Source organism: Saimiri boliviensis, chromosome 8, assembly GCF_048565385.1.
Source record: "Saimiri boliviensis isolate mSaiBol1 chromosome 8, mSaiBol1.pri, whole genome shotgun sequence".
In the NCBI taxonomy this organism is placed as follows: domain Eukaryota; kingdom Metazoa; phylum Chordata; class Mammalia; order Primates; family Cebidae; genus Saimiri; species Saimiri boliviensis.
This window is the reverse complement of record NC_133456.1, coordinates 53353787-53375973: the sequence shown is the minus strand read 5'-3', so window position 1 is coordinate 53375973 and position 22187 is coordinate 53353787. Positions and strand designations below refer to the sequence as shown.

Below are 22187 nucleotides of genomic sequence, written 5' to 3'. Positions count from 1 at the left end.
ATATCTCAAGGTCACACAGAAGCAAGGTGGATCCTACAATGCAGCTTGTCTGAGCCTCAGTTTCTTTACCTATAAAATGAGAATAATAACATGTGATGTGAAGGTTGTTATAATTGTAATCCTTTTACAGTCATGGCTCATATAGCCTGGGTTAAGAATAGTGTCATGTCCCAAGAACATAGTCCAGCAATTGAAAAGTAATTTTAAAACAAGAGATAGCCTGGGGAGAAATGCCAGATATAGGTGACGGGGAGGAAGGCAGCAAATCACACTGCCATGTGTGTACCTATGCAACAATCTTGCATGTTCTTCACATGTACCCCAAAACCTAAAATGCAACAAAAAAAAAATAAAAAACATTGATTAAAATACTAAAAAATATTAAAAAGAAGACAAGTCATCTGCTTGTTAAGTCACTATAACAATACAATACATGCTTCCTGTACCCTCCAGATATTCTTCAATCACCTAGCACTAGGCCTGGAGTGTCCCAAATGCTTTCACCCCCTCTTCTCCCAAATGCTTCTTTTTTGTGTCTGTGGTAGTGGTGGGACCATCTCCAGAGAGTGGAGAAAGAGAAGAAACTGAGTGGGCAAGTCCAAGATTCTTTTTAGTGATGGGGAAAAGTAAGGCAGAGAAAAGTGATGTCCTTTGTTTTTATGTATTATCACTGTCAAATGTTAGGTTCTCCTTGAAGCAGACATTGAGACAGAGTTTAACCTGTAACACGTTTATTAAGGCAAGTGCTTGGAACAGACACCTGTGGAAGGGAAGGGAAGGAAGAAAGTACTGGGTAGAAGGAGAAGTTGAGCTGCACGTAGGTCCAAGGCTCAACAAAACTGTCCTAAATTGGACTGAAATGATATTGCCTTTAAAGATTCTCCTGGATCAGCCATTGGTTGTGAGCCCCCAGGGAAGGACGTGATCTTGGAGAAGGCAGCTCTCTGCAACTGAGGCAATTCCTGAAGGGGCTGATGAGAGAAGGCTGTCTGCCAACAGGACTTCCAGCAGCTGCAGCAACAGCTTGAAGGGGACCCGGGTGGCTCACTGCAATCACATATGGTCTAATATGTGAGCCTGGCACCTGCCAGGCAATCAATAAATAATAACCACTACCTAGCTCTGACTTCAGGCCTCTTTCCTTAGCATTCTTAGGATCTCTCTCCCTGTAACCATGAGAGAACTTCACTCTTTGCATCCTCGAAGTTCAGAGAATTCAGACTGAAACCAGTGGACACAGACTGAGTGAGCCTCAGGAAACCCAGATGATCAGATGAGTCCCTGCTCTTTTAATGTTCTAATGTTTTCTTGGAAGTGAGTTTTGCCCTTAATGGGCTATTTTCAGGAGCCCTAGATCATGCAGAGATACTGCTGCAGTGCCTGGGATCTGGCCCAGGGCAGGAAGCAGCTACGGAACGATGTGCTGCCTGGCACTCTGCTTCCTCACCCAGCTGTTCTTCCTTGTTCACAGCTACTGCAGAGCTCTGGTACTGGCTGCATCTGACTTTGCCAATGACAAGGCAACTCTCTGCACTCTGAGTCAATAAACTGGGTTAGTGTTCATGCTGGAAGTAGGGCTCTTTATAAGGAAAGTCTCAGCCATCCCCTCAATGCAGGCAAGGGCAAGTCTGCTACTGGTCAATTGCAACACTGTGCAGGAGAAATCAGGTCAGATGAGTATCACAGGCAGCCTTGAAGAAAAAGAGAAATGACCAGAGCTGAGCCTCAGGGACACACAAAGGAAGAAAGAACAGCTTGCTTTTTTTCCCCTAGGAATGAAGAGTTTACGGGCTGATGATGCTTATAAGCTCATTATTTCTCTATTTTCTCTGCCTTTCTCAGGCGCTGCTAGGAATGTATGGATAAAGTTGGAGCCATCATCACTTCACGACAACCAACAGGCAGATTTCGTTCGGTACACCCCATTGCAATAACATTCATTCATTTATTCATTCATGCACCAAATATTTGTTACAGTGTCAGATGCTCTCACCATTGTTCTTGGCCTGGGTATACAACAGTAAAGAAACAAGAGCCCCTATTCTTAGTTGCCAGACTACAATTTTATTGGTCATATGTCTAGAAGTTGGAATTTGGACCCCAAGTTAAGAGCATTCACCTAAAGTCTGTGACCTTAACAGGACTTAAGGTATGATGGCATGATGATACCACATCATCTATCCCTCCCTATCTCCATCATACATCTGTCCTCTCATCATTGTATTTATTTTTTATTGTTTGTAACATTTAAAGCCCCAAGGTTTAATGACTATATAATTCACTGTAGGAAGAGAGGTGACTTTAAAATCTCGAAGAAATTAAAATGGCTTCATTTGATATTTGTTGGAATAATGGAATTATAGACCTTTAGCACTGACACACCATGTGCTTGTCTTCCTTCTCTCCTTCCACCCTATTTTATGCTTCATTTCTTGAATGAATGATCTTTTCAAGGGTCATTCAGCTTCTACTTACACAACCTTGGCCATCAGACGCCAAATCAATTTTGGGGCAGATGTGTATGACAGAATTGTATTATTCACACTCAGCTAAAATTGATTTGCTCTAGCATGTCCTACCTCCATGGTCTGGCTCCTGCTTCATTCCAACCTCTTCTGTAAGTGTTCCCCATGCTGCTTAATCTACATACTGCTTCCTTCCAGGTCTTGGAATGTGCCCAGTTCTTTCCCATCTTTCCTGTTTTCTCTGCTTGGAATGCTTGTCTTCTCTTTTCATCTGGCTAAAGACAGAAGCCAGCCTTCAGGTCTCAGTTTAAACGTCACTTCCACAGGAAAGCCTTTCATGAACCCCCAAATCATATTAAACTATTGATTATTCTAATTGCTTACTTTTATTTTAGAATTCGTTGAGTAGATAGGTAGATAGGTAGGTGGATGGCATGGGTAAAATGATTTCTACTCATTGCTTTTGATTCTACTTTTCAGGCTTCACCAAACAGGTTTAGTTCTACTTTTCATGAGATCCCGTTCATTATTTGTGTAATGAATTTATACCACATCTGATTCTTTTGTAATCCCCACAGTCTCGGTTCTTTTTGTGTTCCATGAGCATGACCTCTGTATTGTCCAAAAGGCACCTCTTAGAGTTATATTTGATTCAAGTTGATTCTGAATGGAATAGAAACTAATGCATAGAAGGAAGAGAAGCCCTGACAGAGGCCAGCTGTGAATGGAAGGAGCAATGAATGAAAACAATGACGGGAAATCAATACAGTAATGTTGCCAGAAGCAGCTAAATACAGAAAAGACCCACATTCATGTTACTTGTACCATTCTTGCAAATACCTATGACATGTTACCAGCCAGCCCATTTCCCAGGAGGGCCAAAGTTCATCTTGATATGGAGGTGAATCTACACGTCACGTTAACTTATTCCCCAAAAAAGTGGCTTAGAGCCATTTTCATCTTCTTTACTATCTGTATTTGTAAAAGTGTTTAAATTCTAATGCCCTGCCCTACCTTTCTTAGGTCTTGAATCTTGCTTGGATGAGTCATTTTCTCTCTCCAAGAGTCAGCTTCTTGTCTATTAAAAATAGGATGATGATAATAGCACCTGTCTTACTTGCCCTTCAGAATCAAATGATATATAGCAAGAGTGTTTGACAAGCTGTGAAGCACTATACAAATACAAGGTGTGTTTAGCGAGATGACTTTACTTAGGGAATAAGATGGAGTGTGTTTTAAATGACATGAAATATATCTCTGGGATGAGTTTATTGTAAACTCAAAGCAGGTCATATTTTACCAATGGGATATTAAGAGAGATTTCAAGGAATATTGAGATTCATTTTCTTGTCGTAAAAAAGGACTCTATGGTTCATTTTTCAGGAGACAACCTGTCTGAGGGTAAGATCAGCAAGAAAGAACTGTAGATGGTGAATTTCAGTTTATGGAGGTAGGCATTTATACTGGAAATACGGCTTTTCCCAATGCATACAGAACCAGATTTGGCAGAGGAATGCTTTTAAAGGTTATTCTTTGTCCATGTTGACATGAAAAGCTCTCTTTTCTATAGTTCAATAAGAAACAGAGGTGAAAAATTATCTTTGGGCAAGGTTCAAAACAAGCTTGTTATCAAATAAGGGTTTGAATCTGCAATTTGTATAAATGGAAGAATCTTAGGCATGTTTTCAATTACATAAGCCTAATTTTTCTTATCCAGAAAAGGATATCCTCTCTCTCTCTCTCTCTCTCTCTCTCTCTCTCTCTCTCTCTCAGATATCTATGTATCTATATCTATCCATGGCTATCTCACATAGTGCCTGGTATATAGTAGAAGCTCACTAAATCACAGTGGTTTTAGTGCATTTGAAGCATAGAGTTAAGAAAATTTAATCAGCAGTTACAAATATTGAAATGTAAAGTGGTATTTAAATAACTGAAATTTTTTAAATTAAAAATATAACAATGGGAAGCATTTTAAATCTGTAATATGAACTCATAAGTCTTATTTATTAAAACTGCCCTCAAAGACATCTGAAAAAGGTGCCTTATTAGATCTTAACACTAGAGCAACCCTAGCTGTTGCTCTTGAAGCCACCGAATTCTACTAAAAAAATATTAGAACTATTTCATGTCCTCTCCTTCTCTCTGGGCTGCCTGCCCAATACCAGATCTCAGGACTCAGCCTGCTAACTGGTCTCTCCACTTCTCCTCTTCTTTCCCCCCAGGTCCATCCCAAATACAGTAGCCAAGTGGTATCAGGAAACCATAGTTGAGCTTATGTCACCTCCACCCTCTCGAGTGTCATCATACTGCTTATTATCCTGCCATGCCTTTTCCTTTCATTTCAAATAGAATTCAGGCTCCTTGCCATGGCCCACAGGATCTCCACGACCTTTCCACCTCTCCAAAATTATTCTATGCTTGGGTTCCTCTCACTCCATGTGTGCCAGCATAGCAGGTACTTAGAAAACACTGAAGACACCTAGAAAAAAGTTAGAAAAATCTGAGGACTTCCCTCCACCTGGGATACTTCTTTTTCTCCTTCCTATCTTACTCCAATCCCTAAAATTCAGGTCTCTATTTAAATACCCTGCATTTTAATGAGGCATTCCCTGACAACCCTACCTAAAATAGTACCCGATCCCATTACTCTCTATCATAGTACTTTGTGTCCTTCTTAAACATTTGTGACAAGCTGTTATGATTCTATTTATTTATACATTCACTGGCTTTTGGTCTATCACACCTCGTTAAAATTCAAGCTCCATGAGAACAAGAACCAGGTTTTGTATCCTGAAAACTGGGCATTGCATAGTGCCTGGCTCACAGAAAAGCACTTAAACAAAATCGTTGTAAAACTAACAAAATGAGTAAACCCAAATTTCACCTGTTTTTCTAAATGGTAGGTCCCTGAAGACAACAGGCTGGCAGATTGATGACAGCCTTGGTGGTGTTTATTCACTCAGTGTTTATTCACTTGAGAGAAAACACTCTCACATCACAGCCAAGCTTACCCAGTGAATTTTAAAAGGAAAGAAAATGGTGTGCATGTATCCCATGAATCGTTACTGAAAATTCTCAAAGTTAATCCTGGTGGTGGTCAGATTAATACCTTCTCTCCCCATCACAGCCATGAATTCAAAAGAATGAATGGATCCAGTTTTGGGGTATGAACTTAATATATGAATGAGGGGTGTGGTGGCCACAGAGGTGTGCCACTCAGATCTCTTCTTGAGAGAAACTGGCATGGGATCTGGGGTGGATTAACAACCTCCAGTGACAGCACCTCACCCCCCCTCCACCCACCACCCACCACCCACCCCCTACTCCCCACCCCCCACACTGAGCAGTGGTGCTTCCTCTGGTTATTTTAGCCACTGACTGAGCACAGGGAAGGTTTCAAAGCTATATCATTTGGTCTTTTTTTTTTTTTTTTTTTTTTTGAGACAGGGTGTCATTCTGTCAACCAGACTAGAGTTCAGTTGCATGACCTTAGCTCACTACAGCCTCAGCCTCCCTGGGCCTAAGTTACCCTCCCATCTCAACCTCCAGGGTAGCTGGGACCACAGGTGCATGCCATCATGCCTGGCTACTTTTAAAAAAATTTTTGTAGAAACAAGATTTCACCATATTGTTCAGGCTGGCCTTAAACTCCTAGACTCAAGCAATCCTCCTGCCTTGGCCTCCCAAAGTGCCGGGATTACAGGTGTGAGCCAAAACATCTGGCTTATCACTTGTTCTTCATACAGCACTCCTATGGTGACTACCCTTGTTCAGGGACTCCCCTTTGGCCAGGCCAAGACCTTCTAAAAACTTCTCTGGCATCTGAGGCTCTTTCTACCCAACACTGACTCCTATTCCTTCTTTCTTTCTTTTCACAGAAGGCAGACTGGCACCATTATCTAAATGCTCTGCTTACTCCTGCTGTCTCTCTCCTTCATTCTTCCTTCAATGAACCTGTTAAATCTCTAATTTCATCTTGCTGTCTACTTCTCAGAGAACCCCAACTGACACAAGGAGCCTGGTTTGAGAAAAATAAATCACAATCCTGGCTATGAATTTAAATCTTGGTCCTTGTAAGTAACCCATGCAATATGAGGATCCCTGAGGCTGAAGCTTCATTAGCATCACAGTAAATCTACCTCTGGCAGAAATACTACTTCCTTGGATTCCCACCTTTGGCTGCACATGGGGAGATTTACAAAGTACTCATGCTTGTTTCCACCTGAGTCTGGAGTGTGACTTGCACATCAGGACTTTTGAAAGCTCCCAGGATGGTTCTGATGTTAGCCAGGATTGAGAACCATAGCTCTTCATGGATAGCTGGAGAGGGAGCTGACCTTCAGGAGAATTTCTGACTCCTGTTCTTCACTTGTTTTGAAGATATTACAAGTTCTGCTTCAGTGTTTCTGCCAGCAACCAGCTATGTGATGCCCATCAAGCACTATCTCCAAGGTTTTCTAACCAGGTCTGGAAAACAGGGGTTTCATGACCTATCTGAAACTGTTTGAGATTGCTTTTGGGTTATTAACAACGGTTATGCAATGCGAACCTTGTCAGATACAAAAGTTTTTACAAGCATGGTGTGGAAGTAAGGATCTTTATTAGAGCTATGTAAAACTTCCTGATCACTTAAGTCATTGAGAATATAACCTCTTAGAAGGCAGGGACCATCTTACCTTGTCTGTATGTTTGGCACTATTGGCTAGTAACAGGCAATGACTTACATTATAGGAAGGCAATTCATTTTTGCCCAAATGAGCTAAACTCTTATTTCTCTATTCTCATGGATATTTCAACTGCATCATACTCTCTTGGAGGTACTGATTAAAAATGCAGTTGTCTTAGTTCCAAGTAAGCCCAGTAAAGATGAGGTAAGGTAAGGGATAGGCAAAGTGTCTGCATTTTAAAAATAATGATTCCAGACAATTATGCAAACCAAGGTGCCTCCTCATCTCTGGTGTGCTACACAGAGCACAGTTTGTCTCTGAGCACAGTTTGGAGCAACAATTTGTCCACAGTTAAAATTGTAATGCTCCACTTCCTTGTGAAGACTTTCTTTCATCATAAACCTGTCTTAGTACTGAATCCAGCCCACTTGAAACTACCACTTGATTGCAAATTATTTGATCAAGAGTAGATTTTGCAGGTCAAAATGAAAATAATTTTAAAGGGCTTTAACAATGCAGTAGATATAAAAGTAAACACTCAGGAAACAGATTGTGCTACTAAAGAAGATAATTTTTAAAGTTCTCCATTATTCTGCAGCACAAATCCAGACAGAAGCAGGAAAGAAGGAACACTTCCTACTGTTCCCTAGCACTACACCCTCAAGTTGACATAGTGAGTCTAATTCCTGCCTTTATCAGTTCTCATGAGGATCTTGAAATATCTTTCTAACTGGTCTTTTGCCTTAATGCTTCCTCACATCCTATGCCTCATACAGCCATCCCACTACATTGGGGAATAATTCTGCAATACCATGTTATTCCCTGCTTAATAGCCTGCAGTGCCCCACTGCTTAAAGCCTTGTTACTCAATGTGTGGTGGTCTCAGTACCAGCAGCCTTGGCACTACGACTGAGCTTGTTAGAAATGGAAAGTGCAAGTTCTATTCTGGACCTACTGAATCAGAATCAGTGTGTTAGCAAGTCCCCAAGATGCTTCAAATATCATGTCAACTAAAGAATTGCCAGATTCATAAATTTGGAAAGGAGAGCTTTATTTCTCCTAAAGGGTTGCGGCATGCAGGCTTGGAAATGTACTCTTCAACAAAAGTCAAGAGCAAGCATTTCTAGGAAAGGAAAAATAAAACAGGAATTTATGCTGAATGGGTGGCCAGGTATACATATTTAGTAAGTGATAGGAGTAATGAATATTTATGGAAAGAGAAGCATGCACATGTGCAATTGAGCTTTATGCCTCTTCATGGGTGGCATGTTCAAGAAGAACAACATCAGCATGATCCGAGGGTGAAGTTCTTGACTGTCTGACATCAAAAAGTGAAGCAGAGGACCTGAAAACTGCCACTGTACATCTTTCAGGAGTTGGCCAAAACTGGCCCAGAGATGGAGGCCAGTATTTAGGAAGGGATGCATTGTGAAGCTGGTGAGCTGTCACCTGGAAACTGTGAAGATGGAGGGAGAATCTGGTCAGACCCTAAGATGATTGGCTAATCATGACAAAGGAATAAGTCATCTGTCTCTTGTTTTCTAGAGCTGGTTTCTGTGCACTCCTTAGGAAAGAATTCTGGTTAAAGGTTAATAAGGTTAATAAAGGTTAATAAGGAGGAGAGATATGGTTTTGTTCTGTATCTCCACCCAAATCTTACCTTGTAGCTCCCATAATTCCCACATGTTGTGGGAGGGATTGAAACATGGGGGCAGGTCTTTCCCATGCTGTTCCCATGGTGGTGAATAAGCCTCAAATGATCTGATGGTTTTAAAAATGGGAGTTCCTCTGCACAAGTTCTCTTCTCTCTTTGACGGCCACCTTCCACGTAAGACATGACTTACTCCTCCTTGCCCTCTGCCATGATTCTGAGGCCCCCCAGCCATGTGGAACTGTAAGTCCATTAAACCTATTTTTCTGCCAATTCTCGGGTATGTCTTTATCAGCAGTGTGAAAATGGACTAACACAAGGGGCATACTAAGGTGTGTCCTACCTCCTATCCAGTCGTTACTGGGAACTCAATTTTTAACGTTTCTCTGAGGTCCCCTTGACCAAAAGGGGGTTTGTTCAGCTGGATGTGGAGCTTAGGATTTTGTTTTTGTCACTCAGTTGTAACAATGTAAAAAGTTTTAGTTTACTGCATAATGTACAAGCCCTTTAGCCTGATATGCAAACCTTCTTGTGATTTGGCCCCTGTTCCTTCATTCATTACTCTCTTTCCACCTTCTACAACTGCAAACCATCTGCAGTTCTGCAAACATACTATACTATTCCACTTACTCACACTTTTTTTTTTTTTTTTGTTATGGGGTCTCACTCTATCACCCAGATTGGAGTACAGTGGCATGATCTTGGCTCATTGCAACCTTCACCTCCCGGGTTCAAGTGATTATCCTGCCTCAGTCTCCCTAGTAGCTGGGACTACAGGTGCGTGCCACCACATGACTAATTTCTTTGTATTTTCAGTAGAAATGGGGTTTTATTCACTCTGTTGGCCAGGCTGGTCTTGAACTCCTGATTTCAGGTGCTCCACCTGCCTCAGCCTTCCACACTTACTCATACTTTTATACATGCTGCTCCTACTACTTGGAATTTGCTTAGGCATTTCTTCTCTGTGAAGCCTCCCCTGACACTTCCTGAGGAAGTTATTCTTTATGTTCCCCTCTGAAATTCTTCTTTATCATCTATATCACATTATGTTTTAATTGTGTTTTGTTGGTCTGCTTTCCTAGACTGTGACCATGTGGAGAGTAGGGACTGTTTTTATTTTTAATCTTTGTATTCTATAATCTAGTACAATCTCTGGAATAGAATTGGTTAAGTAGAATAGGTTCTCAATCAATATTTGATGAATTGAGTTAAATACTCAGGAAATATATTGCTCAAAAACTCAATGACCATAAAATTCAGGACACTGCATATGGTTATATAATGCAATCAATAATGTGACTGGCACTCCCCAGTGTTATGCAGTGTACAACTGTACATGACAACTCTGGTAAAGATTGTTTGGTTTATGTGTCACTTAAGTGTCAGTGATGACAAGTAACAAAAGCCAATTCAGGCTAGCTTATGCCAAGAATGGGAATTTATTATAAGAATAAAGGAATGGCTTGGGGAATGACTTGTAACCAGAATTTATGAAACCAGACTAGAACCAGAAATCCAAATATTTGTATGACTTTCTCTTCATTTCTCATGGCTGTTTCCCTTTACACAGCAGTATTTGTCTTTCTAGATACAGACAAGCTTTCTTTGCTCTTTGGCATATACACACTAATGGCTATCCCATTGCCCCCAAGTTTAGGTATTACTGGTTTGACCACTTGCAAGAACAGAGGTAGAACATCTGAGAATCCCAGGAAAATAATCTAGTTGGCTTGGCTTGGGTAGTCTTAACCTATTGACTACCAGCCTTGGCCCACTGGGCTATGCAATTCAAACGTGACTTCTGGGGCATATTTCTGTGGATATGAAGACAACAGTGTCCTCCAAAAGACACAGTTTATCAGCTGGTGACTGGAATCACACCCCAGATAAATGGCGATCATTATAGTTAGGTATCAGGCTGGCTTTGCCTACTTAATACTAACATTAATGATGAGATAGAGGCCATAGGTTTTATCCCTATGTTGGTCAGGAAAACTTGCTTGGTATTTTGCCAAATAGCAAAGTAACTGAGTTCTAAATAGTTACATCAATAATTCTTTAGATAATAATCTTTTTCCATTGCTCTCCTAGTCCAACTTCCATAAACTATAGTGAAGAAACAAAGAATAGAGTCATCGACTCAAAGAAAATAAAGACTAACATAGCCTAATAGACTGTGACTTCGTTGAGGGCAGAAAATGCATCTTTTTATTTTTGTCTTCTTTTCCCTCTCTAGAAACTAAAACATTTCATGAGCCATATAAATCTTCTAGTGGATTGAATTAAAATGGACTGGATGATTTTTAATTCCAGGCACAGAGGCTGATTAGAACAGTGTCAGAGGCAATGTATAAACAAGATGTTGTGAGTTGCTGAAAATGAAACAATTACATTATAAACTTTTAGTGGCTTCCAGATGATTGGCATCTTACTTGCCATCATGTGATGAAGGTAATGGTGTTACAGAGCTATATGTCTCTAAGGTAAATTATTTAACCCACCTTCGTTTTTCCTATTGGCAAAAGGGAAATGATGATAATGTCTACCTTACAGAATACTTGTATGGCTTAAATAGGAAAATGTATATTAAATATTTGGCACACTGCTTAGCATATAGTGAGCACTCAGTAAGTGTTAACTATTATTATTATTTATGGATTTATTTCAAACACTGGCCAACTAGCTAACGGGGGACTTTGCCAAGACTCTAGGCACCCACATGTGGGAGTTAATATTTCTGGGTTACATCATAATCCCAAAACATACATGGTAGTTTGGATGCCATAACAACTTCTTAGACCTAGCTAATTTGCCACTAGGGAGCTTAGAAAGATAATGGTTAATGAGAAAATGTACAACCAATCTGTATATGTTTTTTCTAGAGCCTGTCCAATTCCCAGGGAATGAAAAACTCAACTCAATATTAAAGTGTTTTGGGGAGATTAAAAATTGCCAAGTAAAAGCTAATGGCAGAATAACCCATTTTCTGCCTTCAATATGGCCCAAGAATCCACCTCTCTTACTAAGCTCCTCTAAATCACCGTGACTAAAACGTTGCCACCGTTTGGGTCAATAGGAAATAAAGGCCATTTTTGTTGTTGTAATTAGAAACTCAGGAACTGGAGTGTTCTGCCTGCTTCCGGACGAGCTAGAAGACTTGTGCTCCGGCTCTCGGACTTCCCCAGCAGCATGACCCCCAAACGCCAGTCTCCACTCCCGCCTCAAAAGTAGAAACCAAGACCACCTCCTGCTCAGGGACTGGAGGAGACATCGGCCTCTGCAGGCTTGCCGAAGAAGGGAGAAAAAGAACAGCAAGAAGCAATTGAACACGTTGATGAAGTACAAAATGAAATAGACTTAATGAACAAGCCAGTGAGGAGATTTTGAAAGTAGAACAGAAATATAACAAACCTCGCCAACCATTTTTTCAGAAGAGGTCAGAATTGATTGCCAAAATCCCAAATTTTTGGGTAACAACATTTGTCAACCATCCACAAGTGTCTGCACTGCGTGGGGAGGAGGACGAAGAGGCACTGCATTATTTGACCAGCGTTGAAGTGACTGAATTTGAAGATATTAAATCAGGTTACAGAATAGATTTTTATTTTGATGAAAATCCTTACTTTGAAAGTAAAGTTCTCTCCAAAGAATTTCATCTGAATGAGAGTGGGGATCCATTTTCAAAGTCCACCGAAATCAAATGGAAATCTGGAAAGGATTTGATGAAACGTTCAAGTCAAACGCAGAATAAAGCCAGCAGGAAGAGGCAGCATGAGGAACCAGAGAGCTTCTTTACCTGGTTTACTGACCATTCTGATGCAGGTGCTAATGAATTAGGAGAGGTCATCAAAGATGATATTTGGCCAAACCCATTACATTACTACTTGGTTCCTGATATGGATGATGAAGAAGGAGAAGGAGAAGAAGATGATGATGATGATGAAGAGGAGGAAGGATTAGAAGATATTGATGAAGAAGGGGATGAGGATGAAGGTGAAGAAGATGAAGATGATGATGAAGGGGAGGAAGGAGAGGAAGATGAAGGAGAAGATGACTAATAGAACACTGATGGATTCCAACCTTCCTTTTTTAAAATTTTCTCCAGTCCCTGGGAGCAAGTTGCAAAGTTGCAGTCTTTTTTTTTTTTTCCTTCCCTCTTGTGCTCAGTCACCCTGTTTTGGAGGTCTCTTTTCTCTACACCATGGTTCTCAACTTATTTTGGGGGAAATATCTTGAGCAGGATACAATGGGAAAAGAGTCTCTACCCCTTTCTGTTTGAAATTCATTTTATCCCTTCCTGTCTTAACAAAAACTGTATGGAATCAACACCACTGAGCTCTGTGGGAAAAAAGAAAAACCTGCTCCCTTCGCTCTGCTGGAAGCTGGAGGGTGTAGGCCCCTGTGTAGCAGTGCATAGAACTCTAGCTTTTTTTCCTTTCTCTGTATATTGGGCTCAGAGAGTACACTGTGTCTCTATGTGAATATGGACAGTTAGCATTTGCCAACATATATCTGTCTACTTTCTCTTGTTTAAAAAAAGAAAAAAAAACTTAAAAAAATGGGGTTATAGAAGTTCAGCAAAGGGTGGGTTTGAGATGTTTGGGTGGGGTAAGTGGGCATTTTGGCAACATGGCTTCTCCTTTGGCATGTTTAATTGTGACATTTGACAGACATCCTTGCAGTTTAAGATGACACTTTTAAAATAAATTCTCTCCTAATGATGACTTGAGCCCTGCCACTCAATGGCAGAATCAGCAGAACCTGTAGGATCTTATTTGGAATTGACATTCTCCATTGTAATTTTGTTCCTGTTGATTTTTAAATTTTCTTTTTGTTTCACTGGAAAGAAAAGATGATGCTCAGTTTTAAACATTAAAAGTGTACAAGTTGCTTTGTTACAATAAAACTAAATATGTACACACACACACACACACACACACACACAAAGAAACTCAGGAACTGCAGAAACCTTGACCAAACTATCTTGGCTTCTTTTTCAGCATCTATTAGCCAGAAGGTCCTCAGTGCATTCTTCAGTCTTTTCAATTACATCTCCAAAATAGATGTCCCAGTTGCCAGTGGGGATGTCTAAAACCAGCAAGCTACAGTCTGAATAATTTTCTTAATAAAGAATGAGGAGGCAAAAGAGAAAATTCATTGAACTGAAAGAAATCCCAGTGACAACTGGCTGTCCAATATTCTACAAGCAAATTCTGTCAAAAGATCCAGAGTAAAATTGCTTGGGTCGATTTACTGAAGGTATACAAAATACCAGCTGGTCAACCACAACGTTGATACACTAGAGAGCTTCCAGTTCATTCACTCATCCACCTTAATTCATTTGCCTGTGACTTGTCAGTTTCTTTCAAAGGAATGTAAGCTCCACAGGGCTGAAACCACAGGTGTATCACCTTACTGTAGTAACCCCACTACCTAGTACAGTGTCTGGCATAGAGTAAACACTCAAAAATGTAATGAATAAGCATGGATTATTTTATGTAATAGGAACATAAATCTCTGTTTTGTTTTTTGTTTTTTTTTTTTAAATTGCATTTTAGGTTTTGGGGTACATGTGATGAACATGCAAGATTGTTGCATAGGTACACACATGGCAGTGTGCTTTGCTGCCTTCCGTCCCCTCACCTGTATCTGTCATTTCTCCCCATGCTATCTCTTCCCACCTCCCCATCCCCCCGCCCCTCCCCCATTTCCCCCCAACGGACCCCAGTGTGTAGTGCTCCCCTCCCTGTGTCCATGTGTTCTCATTGTTCAACACCCGCCTATGAGCGAGAATATACGGTGTTTGATTTTCTGCTCTTGTGTCAGTTTGCTGAGAATGATGGTTTCCAGGTTCATCCATGTCCCTACAAAGGACGTGAACTCATCGTTTTTGATGGCTGCATAATATTCCATGGTGTATATGTACCACATTTTCCCTATCCAGTCTATCATCTGTTACAGACTATGTGCTCCAGAAGCAGATGCTGAGTAAGATTTGAGGTGCAGACCCTACACAGCCTTGGATAACCTGACGGGGAATCCTTAGAGCAAGTTTCAACTTTCAAAAGTCAAAATGTTTTATTAAACCAAAATAGTTGTCCTTTTATGTCTCCACTTTTCTCAGTACAATACAATGTATACAGGCTTTTTCAGGAAAGGCATGACTTTGGGCAGGGAGGCTCTGTGGCTGCTGCCAACCTTAAAGGAGCTGACACTTAAAGCCTGTCTGCTGAGCTTGTTCTCACACAGCTGGGCAGCACATCCTTTCTTGAAAGGGTAACAGAGTGGTGTATTTTAGGGAATTACATTACTTTGCTCCCTGGTAGAGATGAGGCAAAGGGTAAGACCTAGAGAAGAAGGCTCTCTGTTGGCTGAGCACAGTGATGAATCTCTGAATGTGCAAAGAGACCCCCCAACTGAGTTTAGAGATGATCGAGAGAGAGATGAACTGCCTTCATAATACAATAGGAGAGGTTCTTTTGCTTGTTTTTAATTTGATAGAGGACAGTGGTGAGGGCCAAGAAATTGAGTGACAGACTGATACCTGAGGCCTAATTACCACACATTATAAGACTTTTTAAGCCCTGAGAGACAAATATTTAATTTATATTTTTACCCCCACTTCTAGTATGCCCAGGGGATATTAACCAATGTAATAGTCTCACCTGAACCAAATCAGCTAACCAAGATGCATACCTAACAGTGATGGAATACACGTAAGTACACATACCTTGTTTTTACCCTTTATTAACCAATTCTCAGCCTTTTGGCTAAGATCAAATGTCTACCCTTTATTGACTATTCCTGTTGGGTTATTCTCCATGCCTGTGGTGCCCCCAAAAATGATTTCATGGAAATCAGAAAATGAGAATGGGATGTCATGTGGGTTACACAGAACATAGAGAAAGACACACATCAAAGTTAAACTCCATTGAGAATGGGAACTTTGAGCCCAAGCCCATAAGAAACAATGCCCAGAAAGTTCTGGGGCTAACATGGAATGTGGGTTCTGAGATGGCATTTTGTGATGATATTCTTCAAAGCAAGAATCCAGAGTCTATTCACTTAAAGAGCAATATCTCCAGGATAATCTCCTTGAATATGGACACTCATTTCTAAGAGAAACCTTTTGAATTTATTAATCTTAGTATATATACCAGTGCTTCAAGAAGTACAGGATCCATTAAGTATTTATAATGCTGTGTCCAAAAACACAGGTCAAGCCAGTTGAAACTCTAGAGCAGTTGTTGTTAACTATGGGTGATTTTTTTTCTCCCAGGGGACATTTGGCAAAATCGAAGACACTTTTGGTTGCCACAGGTAAGGGGCTGGGCTGATTGACATCTAGAAGGTAGAGGCCTGGGATGTGGTTGGGGCCTACAAGACAGGATAATCCTCTACAACAAAAAAATTATCTGGCCCCAAATATCAACAGTCCTTAAGCTGAAAAACAGCTCTCTAGAGTGAATTTATTGGGATGTGTATCTGACAAGTTCTGAGGCAGGTGAGCTTGATCCAGCAGCTCCAAGGAAGCCACCAGGCCCTGAGTTCTGCCTGCCTTTTTTTCTGGCTTGCTGTGGTCAGATCCTTAGTCCTTAGGATCTTGCCTCTCACCTGCCAGCTTCAGACACCCCCGCTGTGGTAGCAAAACAGCTGCAGAACTTCCATCTTCACACCACACTACAGAGGAGAAGAGAATTCTGTTCTGCCAGCTCCCACACAAATCCTGAATTACTGTTTGGCATTTGTACGATAGGTTAAGGACCAACACCATGGTCAGTGGAATAGCTACTCTCAATCCAGTGGTTCTCAACTTTAGTTCTCATCAGAATCACCAGGAGTGCTTATTAAAATACAGATTGCTAGTGTATACTTCAGTAGGTGGGACTTTTTTTCTGTGAAGGACCAGACGGTATGATTTTAGGCATTGCAGGCCAAATAAGGTCTGTTTTTCCTTCTAGTCTTCCTCTTTCTTTTCTTCTCTTTTGTGTCCCCCTCCTCTTCCTCCTCCTCTTCCTCCTTCTCCTCATTCTTTAAGCAATCCTTTACAGATATAAAAACACAGTCTTAGAATGTAGGCTGCACAAAAACAAGCCACTGGCTGCATCTGTTCCTAGCCTGTGTCTTTGAGGACTCTAAGCTTCCCCTGCTTAACTTACTGTGTTGTTTACAGGAAAAGTTTGCAGAATTCTATGGAAAAAAAATAATTATAAGAGAACTCTAAATAGTTCTCTCTCCCACAGAGCTGAGGGAGAATATGCAAAACAGTACAAACTTGGAAGGGGGCTACCTTACCAAGGCTGGGATTCAGACCTCACTGGAGAAGGCTGCAACTCACTAGGTGGTAGAGAAATTTGCTGTTTTGCTAGGTCAGAGCTGGTCTACAGTTGCTGGACAAGCAGGAAGTAAACCTTGGGGCTTAAGTGTGATATGGCTGATAACTGGACATGCAGGCTTGCAGAGGCTGCTGGAGAGGTGTGGGCAGAAAGCTTCAATGTGGAGTGCCCTGTTGAAAAGACTATGGACAGGTGAGACTAACTGGGGCTGCTGAGTCATGGAGGGACTTATGCTCTGGGTTCATGATAAAAGCAGAGCCCTACCACATGTCTTCCCACCCACACCAATGACTGTCAATGCAACTCCAGGAACGCACAAGAGAGCCCCTTTTCTCCTCTGATGTACCTCCAGTGCCTGCTACTAAGAAAGCTTAACATTGTGTTTACAGTAAAGGAGAAATGCTTAAAGGATGTCCACCCATTATCACAGAGCAGGTATCGAAGGGTAAATTTGGAGATGAAAAGCAAAAAAATGATAACTGCTACACATATAATTTTTATAATCCTTATAATAACCCTATGAGGAAGGAATTAAAGTTACTCACATTTTATAGCTGAGGAAGCTGAGATTCAGATAGGCTAAATGATTTTTCCTAAGTTCCATACATAGCAATTGGGAGAGCCAGAATTAAATCCCAAGGAGACTGATTGCAAAATGCTGCAAGTGCCGTGTTCACCCAGCCAACCAGGTTAGCACTGGGTTCTGTTACCCAATGACTCCTCTCCCTTCCTTAGGTGTTTGATATAGTCAGAAATAGTGAAATTTCAGGAAACAGTGAGAGACCAGAATGGAAGATCACATCGTCATTCCTTTTTCTTCTTTGCTATTCAAGAAGATTTAATGGTTTCTTTCATCAAAAACATTGAGATGCTTAACATAAAATGTATAAGCTTTTTGAAAAGATTTATCCTACTAGAGTTTCGAGGGGAAATAATGAAAGAATGCATTACAAATTCCTGCCACAAACACATCTATATTTTTATTCAATTTTTGTCACTGTCACAAATATTAAAAGTATTGCAGAACACTAAACGGTTTTTCTGTAGTTTTCAGTATCTCTGAGCTTTGGTAAAAAATCTCACTTATTATCACTTGGACATTTGTATCCTGTGTTGCAAACCTCACAAAAGGATCATATCCTTGCTTACTAAGTGGCTTTTCCTCATGAATCTTGCTTTATAAATACCGATAGAACCTGAAAGAGGTCCTTGGGAAATACCATTTACGTGGGATAACGTGACTGTCAAGGTCCCACAATTCCCACGGCCACTTTTTTTGTTCTGATACTTGTATTAGATGGATATTTGCAGAAGGTTTCTGTTTCTGAATTTGGTGGGTTTGGGTCCTCTTGTTTATGTTTACTTTAACAAAATCAATGTTTTAAATAAAAACTAAATATGTTAAGATATATTAATAAATGTAATGTATGCACATTGCAGAAAATTTATACAATACAGAAAAGCCCCAAAAGTAAATCCAGCCACATTTCCACCACCCAGGGACAGTCATGGTTTGGAAAGTTTCCTTTCAGCCTTGATCTTTCTACACGTCAAAGGATAGCACATTTGCAATAAGTTTGTCAGTACAGTCCATATACTGCTTTCCTACAAATGACTTGTTTTTTAAACACATCTGAATCTTTTGTACTGGCTATAACAATATACACAGAAAAGTGCTCAGTTCATACATATACACGCTCATAAATTTCCACAAACTGAACATGCCCATGCAGCTAGCCTCCAGGTCAGAAACAACATCACCAGCTCCCGGGAGTGCACCTCCTCAACCACACCCCTGTGCCTTACAGTCACTATCCTGCCCCAACAGCAACCAAGATCTGGTCTTATCGTCCATCCCCATAGATCTTGATTGCTTAAAAATTTATATACATGGAAGCTTGAAGTATGTACTCTTTGGTGCTTGGTTTTTCTCACGCAACACTGGATGGGTGAGATTCATCTCTGTGTTTAGTAGTAGTTTGTTCATTTTCCTTGCTGACTACGAAACTTAAAAACTATATGGGATTAGAAGAGTGAAGTTCATATATATCCTAGTTCAGGAAACTGATCTCCGCCATCTTCTAGTGAGGCAATGTTATTCAGAATCACTCCTCTGATGAGCACTGCAGTGATTTTTTAAAATCTCGGTGGTGGGTTAGGGGAAAAAAGTATTTAAGTGACTTCTATAATGGCCTCCAAAATTATGTATGTATCCACTACAGAAAGTCCCTCTAAATGTAAGTGTCCCAAGTTAGAAAGGGTTTTCTTTCTTAGGAAGTTGTGTTAAAAACAGAACGAGCAAAATATTGGGATTAGACAAGGCAAGTAAATGAGCTCACAGGAACTTCTTTTGTTCTGATTATTTATAGGGTATAGCTACAATTCAAAGGGATTTCTTAATTCATGAGTAAGTTAACTTCTTGATTTTTTACAGCAGTGCTATTCAAAGTAGCAAGGACCAAGTAGCTTTGAAATCAGAAAGGCAAACAAAAAGTAGCAGTACTACTCAAAGTAGCAAGGACCAAAACAGTATTAGCTTCACAAAGGAGCTTGTTAGAAATGCAAATTCTCCAGCCTCATCCCTAGGCCTACAGAATCAGTATTTTGGAATATAGGGTTCAGATAAGTTGGTTTCAATGAGCTCTACAAGTGATTCCGATGCTGACTGAAATTTGAGAAACCTTGTTTTAGTGCAAGAGATGGTGATGGTAAAAAGCTTGCTGGGGAAGGTGCAGGAGCTAAGAGCAGTGGCTCACACCTGTAATCCCAGTGCTTTGGGAGGCCAAAGTGAGAGGATCACTTGAGGCCAGGAGTTCAAGACCAGCCTGAGCAATACAGCAAGATACCATCTCTACAGAAAATTAAAATAGTGAAGCCAAAACTTGTTGTGTGACAAGCACCTGTAGTCGTAGCTACTCAGGAGGTTGAGGCTGGAAGATCATTTGAGCATAAGAGTTTGAGACTGCAGTGAGCTATGATTGCACCACTGCACTCCAGCCTGAGTCACAGAGTGAGACCCTGTCTCTAAAAAAAAAAAAAATGGATTTTTTAGAAATATTGTCCACTGTATGATCCTGGACAAATTACTTAACTGTTTTGAGACTTTTGCTTTGTTACATATAAAATGAGACTGTAATAGCAACCTCATAGGATTTCTGTAAACTTTAGACAAAGGCAATGCCCATAAAGGGCTCACCACAATGCTAAGTAGAGAATTCTTTTTTCTTGGGGATCCGTGTTTGGCCTTTCGGATTTCCGCGAAATTCCTGATTGAACCATAGATAGATAAAATGGGCCCAACTGGGCTAATCAGAGACTTTCCTAGAAGCTTGAAGAAAAAGATATGAGGGTTTTAGTCTTCACCCACAGCTTGACAGGTGAATGTCAAGGGCATGTGAATAAGGAAGCCAGGGGCAGCTGTCTTCTGCCATATGGGCAGAGAAGGAGATTCAGCAGGAGTGTCGAAAAAAGAGAAGAATGAAGCGGAGGTGCAAAAATAAATGAAAATGAGAGACCATATGGCCTCAGAGAGAGAGAGAGAGAGAGAGAGAGAGAGAGAGAGAGAGAGAAGGAGATATAGAGAATAGATACTCAGTTTTTCAATCCAGACTCTTCAGAGGTCAGACTATAATTAACACCCTGCAAAATGCTCCTGTATCCTTATACTATAGCCCCTTAATATTTCAGCTTATTTGAGGAGACACATGATAATTGCAACAAAAAATAAACTATGACTAAGACACAGTACAGTTTCAACATTGTCGCACCAAAAGTCTCATAGCTACCACCATCTAAACCAGGACCCTGGCAGCCAGGACAATCTTGCTCAATGCACCGTTTCTGATGCTTTTATCTTCCTGCATCTGCATCTTTAAAATAGAGCATCTTTGGCCAGCTGCACTAATACTCACAGCAGGGAGAATATTTACATGTTCAACATAACCACCTGGAGGAAAGAAAATGAAGATAAGATTGTCTTCTAGGTCATGGAGAAAAAGCCCATAATTCCTTCTTTATCATAATGAGAAACATTTACTCCCTGGAGTCTAATAACAGCAAAGTGGCAGAAAAGTCTCATCAGCAGGTTATCTTTTGATGAATTCATTTTGGTAGTGTCAGGAAAAACCTTTCTTAAGGTTGCAGATCATGTATAAGAGCTACAAGTATTCTTCATGAATCTATCTCCTATGTCTTTTTCATGCCTTCCCTACTCTGATTAAGAGCTGGGTGAACGGAACACTTGAGCTCCTGGCTGGGCTTTGAAGAAGCTGGTTTTTAACCAACCTTACAGGTAGATATTCATTGCACTATTTATCATGCATTGAAGGGATAATTAAGAGGACTCCCTCTCCATACCCCACCACCTATGGGTTCCTTGAGAACAAGGCTTAAAGCTCTATCCTTAGAATTCAGAAGAATGTCTGGGTTATTCAAAAAGACCCGCTGACACCCAATGCCATTTCCTATCTCTTTGCAGTGATGGAAATAAAATATAACTAATAAACTCTATGGGGGCCACCAAAGAAGTTTAATTTTACATATAAAAAGAAAGAATATATATGATATTTGCAGAATCTCTCCAATCATGTTCTTTGTTTATGCTTATATGCTGTTTAACATTTATATTCAGAGGGGAGCTTGCCCAAGTGCCTCAAATGAGATCCAAGAGTTATGATTGAATACCAACATTGTCTAACATTTCTGCTCCTAAGAAAGTCATTAAAAAGAGGCGGGGTGGGTCATTAACCCTCTGTGCCCACCAGTTTATCCAAGTTACTCGTAACTTGGGGAAGTAGTAGTGAGGAGAGGGTGCATCTCAAACAACCACTTCAGCAGAGGGCAGAAGGTAGTGGACATAATATCTTACTGATGATTTACATTGTCAGGGAGCCAGGATAGATATGCAATTTAAATAATTTTTTAAAACTTTGATTGCTGTCTATCTTGTCTGTTTCTATACGTCTCAAATTGTTTTTAAAAAGATGAAAGTAAGGCTCATCTATAAAGTGATATTTAGTTTTATTAAGTTTTAAGGCATTTATTTATCTTCACATTCACTTGTTAT

General features: G+C 40.4%; 1 long non-coding RNA gene and 1 pseudogene across 1 annotated transcript; one reads left to right on the top strand and one right to left on the bottom strand.

Moving 5' to 3' along the window:
- Window positions 1-714: 714 nt before the first annotated feature.
- On the bottom strand, window positions 715-21068 carry LOC141585255 (uncharacterized). Its single transcript, XR_012518651.1, has 7 exons — window positions 20949-21068; window positions 13747-13907; window positions 11874-11905; window positions 6691-6935; window positions 3480-3543; window positions 2366-2480; window positions 715-1691 (listed from the first exon to the last, which is right to left on the bottom strand). It is a non-coding gene; the product is annotated as an uncharacterized LOC141585255 (long non-coding RNA).
- Window positions 11976-12923, top strand: LOC101035740 (protein SET pseudogene; annotated as a pseudogene).
- Window positions 21069-22187: the final 1119 nt, after the last annotated feature.